This window comes from Cyprinus carpio, chromosome A23, assembly GCF_018340385.1.
Source record: "Cyprinus carpio isolate SPL01 chromosome A23, ASM1834038v1, whole genome shotgun sequence".
Lineage (NCBI taxonomy): Eukaryota > Metazoa > Chordata > Actinopteri > Cypriniformes > Cyprinidae > Cyprinus > Cyprinus carpio.
Window position 1 is genome coordinate 23577982 of NC_056594.1, and position 13706 is coordinate 23591687.

A 13706-nucleotide genomic window follows, 5' to 3' on the forward strand; every position below is an offset into this window, starting at 1 on the left:
TTTATTTGACCAAAACACCATTATGCACAGTAGTGGTTTTGTATTTAGGTCAAGGTTTAAGGTTTAGGTTTAGGTTTAAGTCATACATTCTTCCTCAGTATTTTTGTCTTGTTTTCCAGTACAAATATCTAAGCATTCCTAAATCAAGATATGTTGACTTTATGCCTTTATGCTTAAAACAAGAAAAAATGTCTGCTAGTGGGGTAAAAAAAGTAAACTTGTTTTCTCTTTCAATTAAGTTTAATTTTTTTACCCCACTGTCAGATATTCTTTAAAAGCCACTTAATCAATATATTTTTCAGAAAATTAGACTTAATATCCTAAGCAATTTTGCCAGTCAAGTAAATATATCTTAATTTATGAATGTTTAGACATTTGTACTGGAACGCAAATTACTTTACATTGTTATTAAATCAAGTGTCTCTGACATGTAAGCTAAGGTTAATAGTTTTTCTAACTATAATTTATTTTAGCACAGCAGGAATTCTGTATTGACCAGTCAGGAATGGAACTATCCCATTTTAAAACTTCAAAACTTGTGACTGATGTTGGACACCATCCACCATTAGCTAAAGAGTTCACCGCCACTGACCGCCACAAGTCCCTCTGCAAATACATCTGTAACCCCTTTCATTTTTTTTCACCGCAGGAGGTCATCCAGTCTGCGTTTGTCAATTACCTCCTGTGATATTTTGCACAACTATGTCCACCCACCTCTATGATGGACTGGAGTCAATTAAGAGCATATCAGAGGTTTCAACGAGAAGAAGAGGAGGAAGTGACAGGAGTCAGTGACCTCACAGTAAAGGACAGAATCGGGTAGAGGGTTTTGACGTGGTGGAGGGAGACATGTGCGACTGAAGTCTGAGCAAGACGTGATGGATTTCCCGGTTGCGGGTTTGATGATAAATATCAAAAGACCATTTATTAAAGCTTGGCTGAATGCAGTAGTGCTCCATCAGAGATCTGTCCCCTTGTCTTCAGGTGAGCTTAACATCCTACAGTGAAGAAAAAACGTTTTATTAAAATTTTCTGCATATTTAGTTGTTTTTTTTAACCACACCAAATGATTTTCTTATCATCATCAAGATATGTCTTAGAAATGAATTACTTTTATTATTACTTTCCATTATTTCAGTATGTAAAGTTGATTACATGCCACAACAAGTTTACAGCAAACAGTAGAGCTAAACAGTTATCACCTCAGAGAATATGGTGTTGAAAAGAGATGATTTTTCTTTTTGATTTCCTAAAATTAAAGCTTAAACCTAGTGAGATGTCTTGCCTGTACAGGAAGGCAGCATTCTCACAGAAAGAACCTCATTGTTTGGAACACTACTGTACATATGCAGCACTTCCATTAGTGTTCAGTTGAGCTTTATCATAACACAACATTCTGATATGCATAAAGCTTGTGTTCTGTGTTTAAACATGAAGTTGTACTGTTTTAATACAGTGGTCTGTAACATTGAAATCTCTGCAATGACACAATATCCTCACATTAAGTATAAAACACTCTCTCTCTTGCCATCATGCAGTGAGCTACCTCAGGGCAGATTAAAGGTATGCACAGGAAAAATGGAGATATTCTGGGTGGATAATCTGAGCCGAATGGCTTATTCAAGAAACATTCTTATCCTCTCAAAAATGTGCTAATTTCAAGTGCTGCCATGTAATTTGATGTGCAGGTCTCCAGATGTGCATACTAAACTGAATTTGTTCACTCATCATTGTGATGACTGGGCATTTTGGTAGAGGAGCAACACTGAACATTAAATTGATGACTGATATCCAGTAATGAGTAGCCACTAGACCCAGACAGAATACTCTGATTTTAGAGGAAGTTCTGCTGAGTTTCACACAGAGTTTTTAACAAAATCTAAAATTACAATTATTCAAAATCATTTTCATTAATGGAACTAAACCTGAAGAAAAAAATAAATAAATTAAATATAATAAATATAAATAAAATAAACTAATAATACTTACTAAAACAAAAACAAAAGCTGAAAATATGAAAATAAAATCTTAATACTACAATTACTAAAGCTAAAATGGAGAAAAAAAAAGAAAAAGTGAGCCTGGTCTCATGAAAATGCATACAAATAGTATGCCAAATAAAAACGAAAACTCGTGGTATTGATACGTAAAAATGGACTTTGGCATGCATATGATACACAGTTTTCACATGCATATGATAATGAAATTTGTTGGCATGATATGCATCTACCCCACAACCCTAAACCTACCCATCGCGTTAGCATATACATGCAAAAAAATTTTTTGCGTATCAATACCACAAGTTTTTGTTTTTATTTGGCGCAGCCAACTATTTATACGCACTTTCATGAGATCGGGTTGGTTTATAGCTGGCTAAGCAGAAGCACGCTATTTGATCAAACAGCCAAGTAAACAGCTATGCTACGTTCAATATAAAAAATAAAAAAATGTCTGAGACTGTTTGGTCTGTGGAGGAAACATTTGCATTTATTGATATTATTTATTCTTTTCTGAGGAACACCAAAAATGTTTAGTAGAATGTCTAAACCAATTTTTTCCTATTTAATGAAAGCGACATTAAATTTTTCAGCTAATCATGACATAAATTGTGGTATCATATAGCATGGCTTCTAAGGTTGTCAAAAAAAATTATATTTGAATATTCGTTGAATTTAAAATAAAAAACCTTGCATTCGAATTTTAGATGTGCATCAGCGCGCACGAGATGCGATGACAATGTAGGTGTTACTGCATTATAGTATTTTTGTCAGCCTATCCAGTTGAACTTGATGCGATGCTGCTGTGTTGTTCATTTAAAAATATTGAGGGAAAAGTGATCAATGCAGAGAAGATCCTGTTTACGTTTTGTTTTGATCAAAACTAAAACCATGCTGTTTACACAAAGCATATTTTGCACATTTTCTAGAGAGACACCTTTGCACTTGCATCTTGCACAAAAGAGCCGCATGTTTAGAAAGCACATTCATCCAACAGTTTCCAAGTCTGGTTCTTTGAAAGAGTTTGTTCCAGACAGTTGTTCTGTTTGCTCTTATCATGTTTCATTCATAACCTTTTTGTCCCAGCCTGGAATGGCACATCTGGGTGATTTGTAGATCTAGGCCAGACATTTCATCATCCAAGTCCTCAGAGGAGATGATTGTCATAGTCCCACACTGACATGAGTGCAGCTCTGCTGTTTTTCAGCTCTTGAGTCTGTAGAATCAGATAGAAGAAAAGACTAAAGGTCCGGAGGTCACGAAAGAGGTAAATATCACATTACATTAGTGCATGACCTAAAGCCTCCATAAAAAGATCTGATATTGCAAATTTTTACATTAGTGCATGACCTAAAGCCTAAATAATAAGTTATGATATTTGATATTTATTTCAGTACAAACCTAAACATTCTTAAATCAAATCATTTTTGCATGATCTATTCCTTTACCTTACTGTATATTTATACAGCATGCTGTAATATCCAAGTGTGAGTGTTTCAGCTGTGTTGTAGGTTTGACTTTAGCATGAGATGGATTGTGCGATTCTTTGAAGGTATAAGTGAAGCATTTGGTAGGTGCTTGTGATTCTCCAATCAGAGCTAATCAGAGCAGATTCATACGAGGGTGGTCCTCACGGGCGACACACGCAATAAACAGTCACAGTTGTGGGGAGCTGCTTATCTCAGAAGAAAATGCTCTGATGAAAATTGTTCCGTACTCACTACAGTCCTTTAAATCAGGTGTGACCTCAGAAGGAGCAGCACATGGCACATTTTGTGTGCGCATGTGTGTTTCTCTCACTTTCTCTCCATGTCCTTGTTTCCTCTTCCTGTCATTTAAAAGGTTGTGTGTGTGTGTGTGTGTGTGTGTGTGTGTGTGTGTGTGTGTGTGTGTGTGTGTGTGTGTGTGTGTGTGTGTGTGTGTGTGTGTGTGTGTATGAATGGGTGCTGTCAGAATGAGAGTCCAAACAGCTGATAAAAACATCACAATAATCCACACAACTCCAGTCCATCAGTTAACATCTTGTGAAGTGAAAAGCTAAATGTTTGTATTAAACAAAGCCATCATTAAGACGTTTTAACTTTCAAGAGTTTCTTAATAAAGCTTCCTACAGTTAAAAAAAAGAAGACAATTTTCTGTTGTCCTCTCACATCAAAATCTTCCCACATATTTGTTTAGAACTGTTTTGGGCTGTTTTCACTTGTAAACGGTGCTTGATCTAACAGAACAACTAGTGAGCAAAGTTGTCTAATACCCTAAACCTATTAACAGCAAGTCTGGCACCCAAAATAATTTTTTGTCTGATACCCAAAACTGTATGAACAGAAGAGCAGATGCAAGAGACAAAGTAATGATGGTAAGAAAAGAGAAAAGTTAATCTTTGTTGTTTCAATGTTCAGACTTCATCTGACACAAATCAGCACAAATCCAACAGGTGTTATTATACCACAAGCCATGGAAAATTACTGCTTCACAACATCAACCAGTGACATTAAAAACCTTGAAAGGAAGATATTCTCTTATCTCTTACTCATAAACACAAATATTCCTTGAAACCACAAATCATAAGACTAAATTACAATCAAAAAATAATAATAAAATATAATATCAATTACTAATCATTGAATAAATCAATGAAATTATTATTATAAATGATTATATGATTAAATGGAATAATACAATTATTAAATAATAAATGATTATAAATGGATGAATGAATAAATAAATGAAGAATAAATGAATATAAATGAAAGAATGTAAAACACAACACAAATGTATGGTTGATCTCTTGAAGCAAAACACACACAGGTTGCTACAAAGATTTCTTAGACCCTTCAGACAAAATGACTTTTTCACTGGATGTTAATTGATGGACTGGAGTCATATGGATTGCTTGTGGAATATTGTGATGTTTTATCATCTGTTTGAACGCTCATTCTGACGGCACCCATTCACTGCAGAGGATCCATTGGTGAGTATGTGATTTAATGCTACATTTCTCCAAATCTGTTCTGATGAAGAAACAACAGATCTACATCTTGGATGGCCTGGGGGTGAGTACATTTTCAGCAAATTTTACGTTTTGGATGAACTATTCCTTTAAGAGTCAAATAAAAGAATTACGTTTACTTATCATACTGCAAATTTTCCCAACAAATTTAAGTTAAGGAAAAAAACTTTTTACATTTTTATTTAACATATAAAGTATTCTCTCAAAACAAGTCTTTATACAGTTTTCTTTTTTAAGTAAATGTATCAAGTTTCAAAGATATTTTACTGGAAAAAATATTTGCTTGCACTGAAATAGTTAAAGTGTGACATTTCGTTTACGGAGAACCAAAACTTAAAGCCTAAACTTAAATGCTATTAAGCTCCTGCTGCAAGCACTGTTATTGCTCTTATGAAATGCAAATCTGGTTGTGTTTTTCCATGTCTCCATCTGCAATAGCTGAAAGTGAGGTCATTGCTGTGCAGTGTAAACACAGTCAGACAGAGAGCTTGTTTTTCCTCTCATGTAATGTTTCAGTTTAATTCTGCGTCTGAGTCTCATTCTGAGACTAATTCTGAGTCCTCAGGTGAGCTCAGCACTAAAGCAGATTCAATTTCAGCGCCGCCGCCGCCATTAGACTTCCTTTATGACATTCATTTCACGATGACCCAGAGGGCTCTTAAAATAGCATTAATGTCTGATGGGGATTAAGTCTTTGGGAACATGCTCTAGTGGAGTCATTTAGCCCTGAAGACTTTAACTCATTTGTTTGGTGTGGCAGGACAGGAAGTAAACAGGGCTCTGGACTAACAACATTTGAGAGCAGTTCTACAGATGGTGGCACCAAGAGGAGATTTGGTAGCGCTGGGGGGGTGGTGTGTGGGGGTTTTAAAATAAAGATAATTTAATCATAAAATTACTATTGCTTTGCTTTCATAAGTGCAGTTTCTAATAATATTACATGTTTATTTCTTGGTAATACATATTTGACAGTAAATCACTGAGCTTGTATTGGGAAGCTTACAAAATGTACTTTTATTAACAACAGTAACATGTGCAAAATTTTTATATAAAAAAATATATATATATTATACTCGTATTTTTTCTTGGTTATACTGGTTTTAGTAATTTGATGTTTATTTTATTATTATACTGGTTTAGTTTTTTTAAGGAATGTGTTTTATAGAGTTTTGTGTTATATTTTGTGTTTTTATAAAGAGAGCTCTTTTTGTTTTTTTTTTTAGGGGCTTTTTTGTGAATGGTTATTTAGTGCAAAAGGCATAATGAGCATAATTCAAACGCTTCTCACTGGATCTCGCAGCACTGTGCTGTAACAGTGTCGCAAGATCAACACTGCTTCCCGAGTAAACCTTTTCTGAGCTCGAACCAGTTTGTTTGCGCTGCACTCAATTATTGGTCCAAGCTGATAGACAATGGTTTCATTACACTTTTGTTTCATTTGCCGTTTAATGTTTCTCATATGCAACAGAAATGGCAGAACTTATGAGTTGGACAACACGCACCAGCGACCTCTTACAAAATTTAGTCGCACCAGCAGAAAAAAATCGCAGTCGCAGTCTGGAGCTCTAAGTAAAGACTCGTCTGTCCTAGTGAGAGGAAACATATTCAGGTTCCTTTTATGTTCAAGTGCACTAGAACCAAGTAGTTTATATTCAACATAGATGTGATTCAGTTGCTTGAGTGTATGCTTATTAAAAAAGACAACACAACTTAAACTATGATATTCAAAGAAGAAAAATTATATTCAAGTCTAATTATGTCACGATGATCCGAGCTATTATTTGTAAACAGCCATCATGATTCACCGTTAATCAATTTGTTGAAATGCTTACGTGACAACGCTATTCAAACTAATGGCAATGTGTGCACGACACATATCCTACAGTAGCCTACTCTTATTTCAAGGCCAACTTAAACCATTCAGATTTCAAAGCACCTTCATTTCACAGAGAATAAAAGAGTGTTTACTGTTGTATAATTACTAAACCATCAACCTTGATTGCAAGAGACAACTGGCTACAACACAGAACATCAAAGGTAGATAGAGCTATATAGGCTACATTATTAATATAGCCTATGCACTTCTAAAACATTTCTATTTCAATATCAAAGCGCTCAAGAAACAGCCCAGTTGAATTAAAACAGGTTCGTCTCATCAGTAAAAACACTTTTCTGACCAAATGTGTGCATTTAAGCATTCCTAAAGCAAAATCACAAAAAATTTACTGTATTATAGTAAAATAGATCAGAATAAATTAAAGGTGGTGCAATAAATACTACCATGAATATTTTACACTTTAACTAATTAGATAATTAATATTACATAAATAATATAGAATATGCGAAATAGTAATATGGGAGAAAATCTGCTTAACTCTCATGAAAATAATATTACAAAGAAAAAAGATTTATAATTAGTATAAAATAGATGTTATGTATAAGTTCTTTGTTTATTTTTTAAAGATTTATGTATTTATATATGTAAGATTTAAGTATTATGTATTAATCTATTATCATAAAATTGCATTCTAATGCAATATTTTGGCAAACTATGGTATCTCTAAAAAGTACATTATTTTATAACCTTGTGAGGAACAAAAGAACTCAGGCTGCATTTTGATTTTCTGTTCATCTTCTATTCAGGGACAGAGCTCAGTTTAAGAAAAATAACAACAGCGAGTCACGAGCAATCGGCTCTATTCACATTTATCAGTTCTGCTCTGGCATCAATACCGCTCTCTTTTTATTGCTCTATTTATTGCTGCTGTATTGTACAGCCGGTCGCCGCTCTGGCCACTGTTCCTCTCAAGGTTATGTGCAATGTAAATTTCAGATCCATCACAGCATCTGTCAGAAATGATGAGGGATACCCTAAACTTTATTTAAGACTTCCTGTCTAAACAAGGCCAGCATCCTGTCCTTCAGGGCTGACAGCTGTGGATTCTCTTCATACTGTAACAGATCTGTGTTCGGTTACTGTATTTACTATTTATTATACTAAAGGTAGAGGTAAACTGAGGCGATTTCAACCCAGTGTTCTCTCTGTCTTTAAGGTTTTGGTACGTTTTTGACACATCGACACCAGTGGTTTCTTCCATCTCCACCATCCAATGGACCCGTATAGCAGCTTGTGTTAATAATATTAAACTTTATCTTCTATAGCACCTTTAAAAATAGCATCTCAAAGTGCTCCATAAGATGAAATAAAACATACAATTATCCAACAATGCATTATTGAAAATGAGATGCAAACATAAAATACCAGATAAGAACGTGAGTTCAACGAGTAAAAAGAGAAATGTGACAATTACAAAATTATCAAGTAAAAGCTACCCTAAAAAAAAAATGTTTTAAGGGAAGATTTACCACACAGAATATCATAGCCATCAGACAGCAACACTCTGGCAACCAATCAGAACACACTGGCAACTACATAATCTAAACCTTAGCAACCGCATAGCAACTCCCTGGCAACCATTTAGAACACTCCACAGTCAACACCTTAGTAACCACATAGCAATGCCCTGGCAACCTTTCAGAATATTCTAGTAAACTCACAGCAATTCCCTGGCAACCACTTAGAATAATGTAGCAACAACATAGGAACTCCCTGGCAACCACCCAGCACACCCTAACAACTACATATAAAAAGCTTAGAAACCATGCAATGGTAACCACTCAAAATATCATATCAACCTCAGAAAAATAACCTGGCAGCCAAACAGAACACCCTAGTAACCACCATTAAATCCCCTAGCAACCATTCAAAACATGCTCGCAACCACATAGCAACACCCTGGCAACCATTTACATCAAATCTATTTGTTTCATGCTATGTCATTAAAAAAATAAGCATATAAAATAAGTCTTTATGTTTCATGTTTAACTGTGTCATAAAGAACGAACGATTTGAATTTTGATTGGTGGTGGGTTGGAGTTCTTACATCTTCTGCTGTGTTTAGTGTTTTTCTGATGGTTATTTAGAGGTTTAAAGACGACTCCCGGCCTTGTTGATTTTTATTTTTTTTCTCTTTGGGGTGAAATGAAACTGACCTCAAACAGTAACACAAGCACTCCGTCTTCAATCAGCTTCTGCTGGCTTCTGCTCCTCTTCACTCCATTCTGTCCTGCTTCATTTGGATGAGGGGAAATTCTGCAGCAATCTTTCACCTTCAGCAAAGATGCGATCTCTATTCCACGCAGCTCAGTAATGACTTCTGCCACACTGACAGAGCTCCTGAATAAATGAGTGACCAGATCAATGCAGCTGATCTCTTCCAGGCAGGCTTATTGTTTTAAGAGAATCTCACTGAATTCGACTTCAACATGAAAAGTTGTTCACAACACATTTTACTTCTGTAATCTGACATATTTCAGAGTGACACCGGATACTGAATGATTAAAATTGGGAATTGTATGGATCATAAAAAAAGATCCAATCAATGTGTGTGGTTGAAGGGGAAGAGTTGACAAAAATAAAAAGGATTTGTGGCAGCATCTAAAAAAGAATTTCAGAAATAGAAAAGTTATTACATGTTGAAAATATGAAGTAAAATATAGACAAATGTATTTTTTTTATTCTCTTTAAAGTTTCTGATACACACACACACACACACACACACACACACACATATATATATATATATATATATATATATATATTATAAAATGGAATCTGGGATAATTAAAGGCACATTTCAGCAATAAATACGTATGATTCTGTCAACATATACATCTCATGCAGGTCTAAACCTATATGAATTAATTTCTTTTCTGTGAAAGAAAAATCATATTAGCCTCTCTTGTCCATAACAGTTAGAATCAACAGTAGAAACAATGTCAGGCTCAATATAGACCAGTGAAGGTGAAACGAGCAATTAATAAGATATATGAAAAGAAAGTAATGGTGGAAAAATGAGCAGTCGACAGTGACCTGCCTCACTAAGTATGGAAATTGAAAGTTGTTAATTGATAACAGTTTTCATCAGCACCTCCTCTGGGTTTGGCAGGAGGTCCTGACAGACCCCTTGAGTTTACAGTGGGACAGAAGGTGAACTGCATCTGTTTTATATTCAGGATATGCATCTTTTGGGACATGGCTGTAAATCCTAAAGTTTCTGCGGTGCTGGATTAGTGTTGGCTTCTGAGGGAGTGAAGTTTGGAAGGGCAGACCACTATAGGGATTAACTCATTAGCAGTTTGTTTTTTATGGCACTATGAATCATGGGATTGACGGCGGTGATAAGCTTAAGGAAGCAGACAGTCACTGCAGGAATAACTGTAAAACTCACCCTAAAATTGTATTTGTTAGATTTCTTACCTCCTTGCATCAGCACTTGCTGGGTGAATCCAATTAAACCTGTCATGGATGTGTCTGCGTTATATTTCACTGTATCAAAAGCTATTTTAATTCTATTTTAAAGACCATTAAAATGTTTTGCACTGTGATATTATTTTCATGGCAATTAGGCACATTGAAATGCTCAGAAAAATCTCTCATTCTCATAAATAAATATTTAAAATAATATAGTGTTTAAGTATATTCACCTTTTGACCAATGAATTTCCATGACTTGTCATTATTTTTATTTATTTTATTTTATTTTTTTCATTTTTGATGGAAAAGTAATTTTAATTATATAATTTAATATATAATATTTATATTTATATAATTTTATAATTTCATTATATATATATATACATATGGTCATTATTGTTATTTCTATATCTGCTAATTATAAACTTCTGATCTGAACTCTGTGATTTAAGCTCAGTTTAATATCCTCACCGTAGAAATTAAAACAGACTGTGATGGAGTTCATTTTTAGTCATTAAATCTGTGAAGGTAAAGCTGATTAGAACAAGACATCACAGTCTCTTTAGGTCAAAGATAGACCACACACAGATTTAAATAGACACACACACTTTGAGTAACTGTCTCTGTGTGAGAGCACGAGTGGTTATCATTTTCCTCTTCACTAATGAGCAGATACTAGAGCCTCATCTCTATATAGTAAAGCATATCAAATCAGAGAGCCTGGTTTTAAGAAGATTAATTTGAAAACGGGAGAGAGGTCTTATGTCATAGCGTAATACAACCAAAAGTCGTTTAAACTCATCCTGCTAAAATTACCACACCACAAGAAACATCCATTGCTGATTAACGGGGTCTTATTCTGATGTGCAATGCTTTTTATAGTCACTACGTTATATAAAATGAAGATTATGATACATGCTATTATTTTAAAACAATATCTATGGAATTAAAAAACCCTGAATTGTCAAATAAGTAAACTGTTAAATCAAAATTGTCCCTATATCTACTTCCTTAATATACATTACTGATCTTATTGCGGCTGATGTAATTTGCTAAATTTTCAAATTAATATAAATTTAAATTTAAATAAATTTAAATCTGTAATGTTGTTGGTTTTATATAATCAAAATTGTGTAATTATTGTCTGATGAATATGCATTGCTAACATAAAAAAAGCTCTCTTTTTGAATTATGAGTAGGCCTATGTTATAACTGCCATAGCTATAAATAAAGACTTTAGATGACATGAAACTGTGGTCAAAAGTCTATCATAAATGCACAAAGGTTGGGGTAGTTGGATGGGGAGAAGGGGGGTTGTCTGCCTTTATCCCACCAATGTCAAAATCAAGCCTACGCCCTAGATAGAATTAGAACAATTGTTCACTTTATAGTTATATCCTTGGTGTTCATCTTGGTTTTCATCTGCAAGTCCAACAGTGTGAGAATTAAGATACTGTTATGTTTGTTCTGTGAATTATCATGGGCGAAATATTGTGGTTTCAACAGAAAACGATGGTCATGCGAATGTGTCATGTTTACCAAAAGCTGCTAGTTTGAAAAAGACAGTTTACAATAGACAGTTGAGCTTTTTGCCCGTGAAATTTCATTAAATCACTTTACGGTAACCTTTGAGATGACACCCACCAACAATTTGTTTCTGAGGAAACAGGTGGCCTCTAGGATCCAAACCAGTGGACAGGTGGTTTAGGTAACCTCCTGTGCTCACCTGTAGTGACATCTCCTCTGTCCTATTTGGATAAACAACCCACGTCTGCAACGGGAGTCTGGTGGCCCACTGACTCATTCGGTAGTCCTGCTGTCTCCACGTGCGGCTCTTGACGTTGTTCAGCTCATTCCACATTGTTGGCTGGAGGATTGTTCATTAGGAGCCCATCTGTTGCTGAAGGGATGCAGCACCGAGTCCGCCGCACATTTCTTTCACACATTTTAGTCGGCTTCTCTCATCCCTTCTGTCACTCGCTCTCTCGGGAAGAGAAAGAGAGAGAAACGCAATCACAGCCCTGATGACAGGAGAGTCCGGCCAGACACCTTGGAGGGAATTTTCCCTGGTTCTACAGGTCTCAGACTCCCACTGGTCATTATTAGCACACACACACACACACACACAATTCTTATGTTCGTTGCCCTAAAATCTCAAATTAGTTTTTTTTTTTTTATGTCCAAATCATTTTCAGAACATGTGTCATGTTTTATGTGCTATGTTTGTGTCATAAAACAAATAATGTGTCATGTGTGTGTGTGTGTGTGTGTGTGTGTGTGTGTGTGTGTGTATATATATATATATATATATATATATATATATATATATATATACAACACATGAAAAAAAAAATTATCAGATTATTATCAGAATGTAATTTTTAATATATTTTAAAATCTGTGATGCCAATAAATTAGGATTTTTAGAAATCATTCTAATATGCTGATTCGGTTATAATATTATTAATGTTGAAAACACATTTTATACTTAACTTTTTTTTTCAGGAATTTTTGATGAATAGAAAACTCCATGTATTTAAAATAGAAATCTTATAAATATCTTGAGTGTCACTTTTAATATTTAATTTGATCTTGTTTTTAGCATTCAAGTTTAAAATAAATTCACATTGCAAGAAATAAAGTCAAAATCTTGAAATATAGATTTTTTTCCCCTGAGGTGGCAGAATCAGGCTTCCAATATTAGAAGACAAGTGAATGAATTTAGATTTACATTAGCAAGATTCAGGTTAGATTACTTACTGTTCATGCCAAAATAATTTTTTTACTTTCTTAATTTTTACTTACATTCAGCATATATAACTTGGGATGCTCATACATAAATGAGAGCAGTCTCTGTACTATGATACGTCTAAATCCTCACTGGAAATCCTCAGATACCATTTTTCTCTAAGAAAGAACATAGTTGTGAGGAGACAACCTATTGTAGTATCTTTGGCAGAAAATGGAGATTTGAGATCGGTCTGAAATTAACTAATTCTCCAGGATCAAGTTGTGTTTTTTAATGAGAGGCTTAATAGCAGCCAGTTTGAAGGTTTTTGGGACATATCCTAATGACTGATGAATTAACCTGTTAACATTCCACTGTAACGCCCATTGTACAATGTGTGGTTTTGAGGGTTAACTTCATGACATACAACAACTCTGAAAAAATATCTCCCAGCTATAGTCATCTGCAGCAATCTGTTTACAAAAAAAATAAATAAATAAAATTGTAGGTGGAATGTTTTTTTTTTCCTTTTTCAGCGTGTGTTCAGAGTTCTGTTACTCAATACCAGTATGACTTACAGTGATTCATCTTGTCACAGTTTATATCCTCCACATTTCATTTCATTTCATTTAACTTCCGACCATATCGGAGAGAA

The 13706-nt window shown here is 34.6% G+C and overlaps 1 long non-coding RNA gene across 1 annotated transcript; it reads right to left on the minus strand.

The window, feature by feature from the left end:
• Nucleotides 1-357: 357 nt before the first annotated feature.
• On the minus strand, nt 358-9151 carry LOC122135130. Its single transcript, XR_006153363.1, has 3 exons — nt 9061-9151; nt 3071-3213; nt 358-998 (listed from the first exon to the last, which is right to left on the minus strand). It is a non-coding gene; the product is annotated as an uncharacterized LOC122135130 (long non-coding RNA).
• Nucleotides 9152-13706: the final 4555 nt, after the last annotated feature.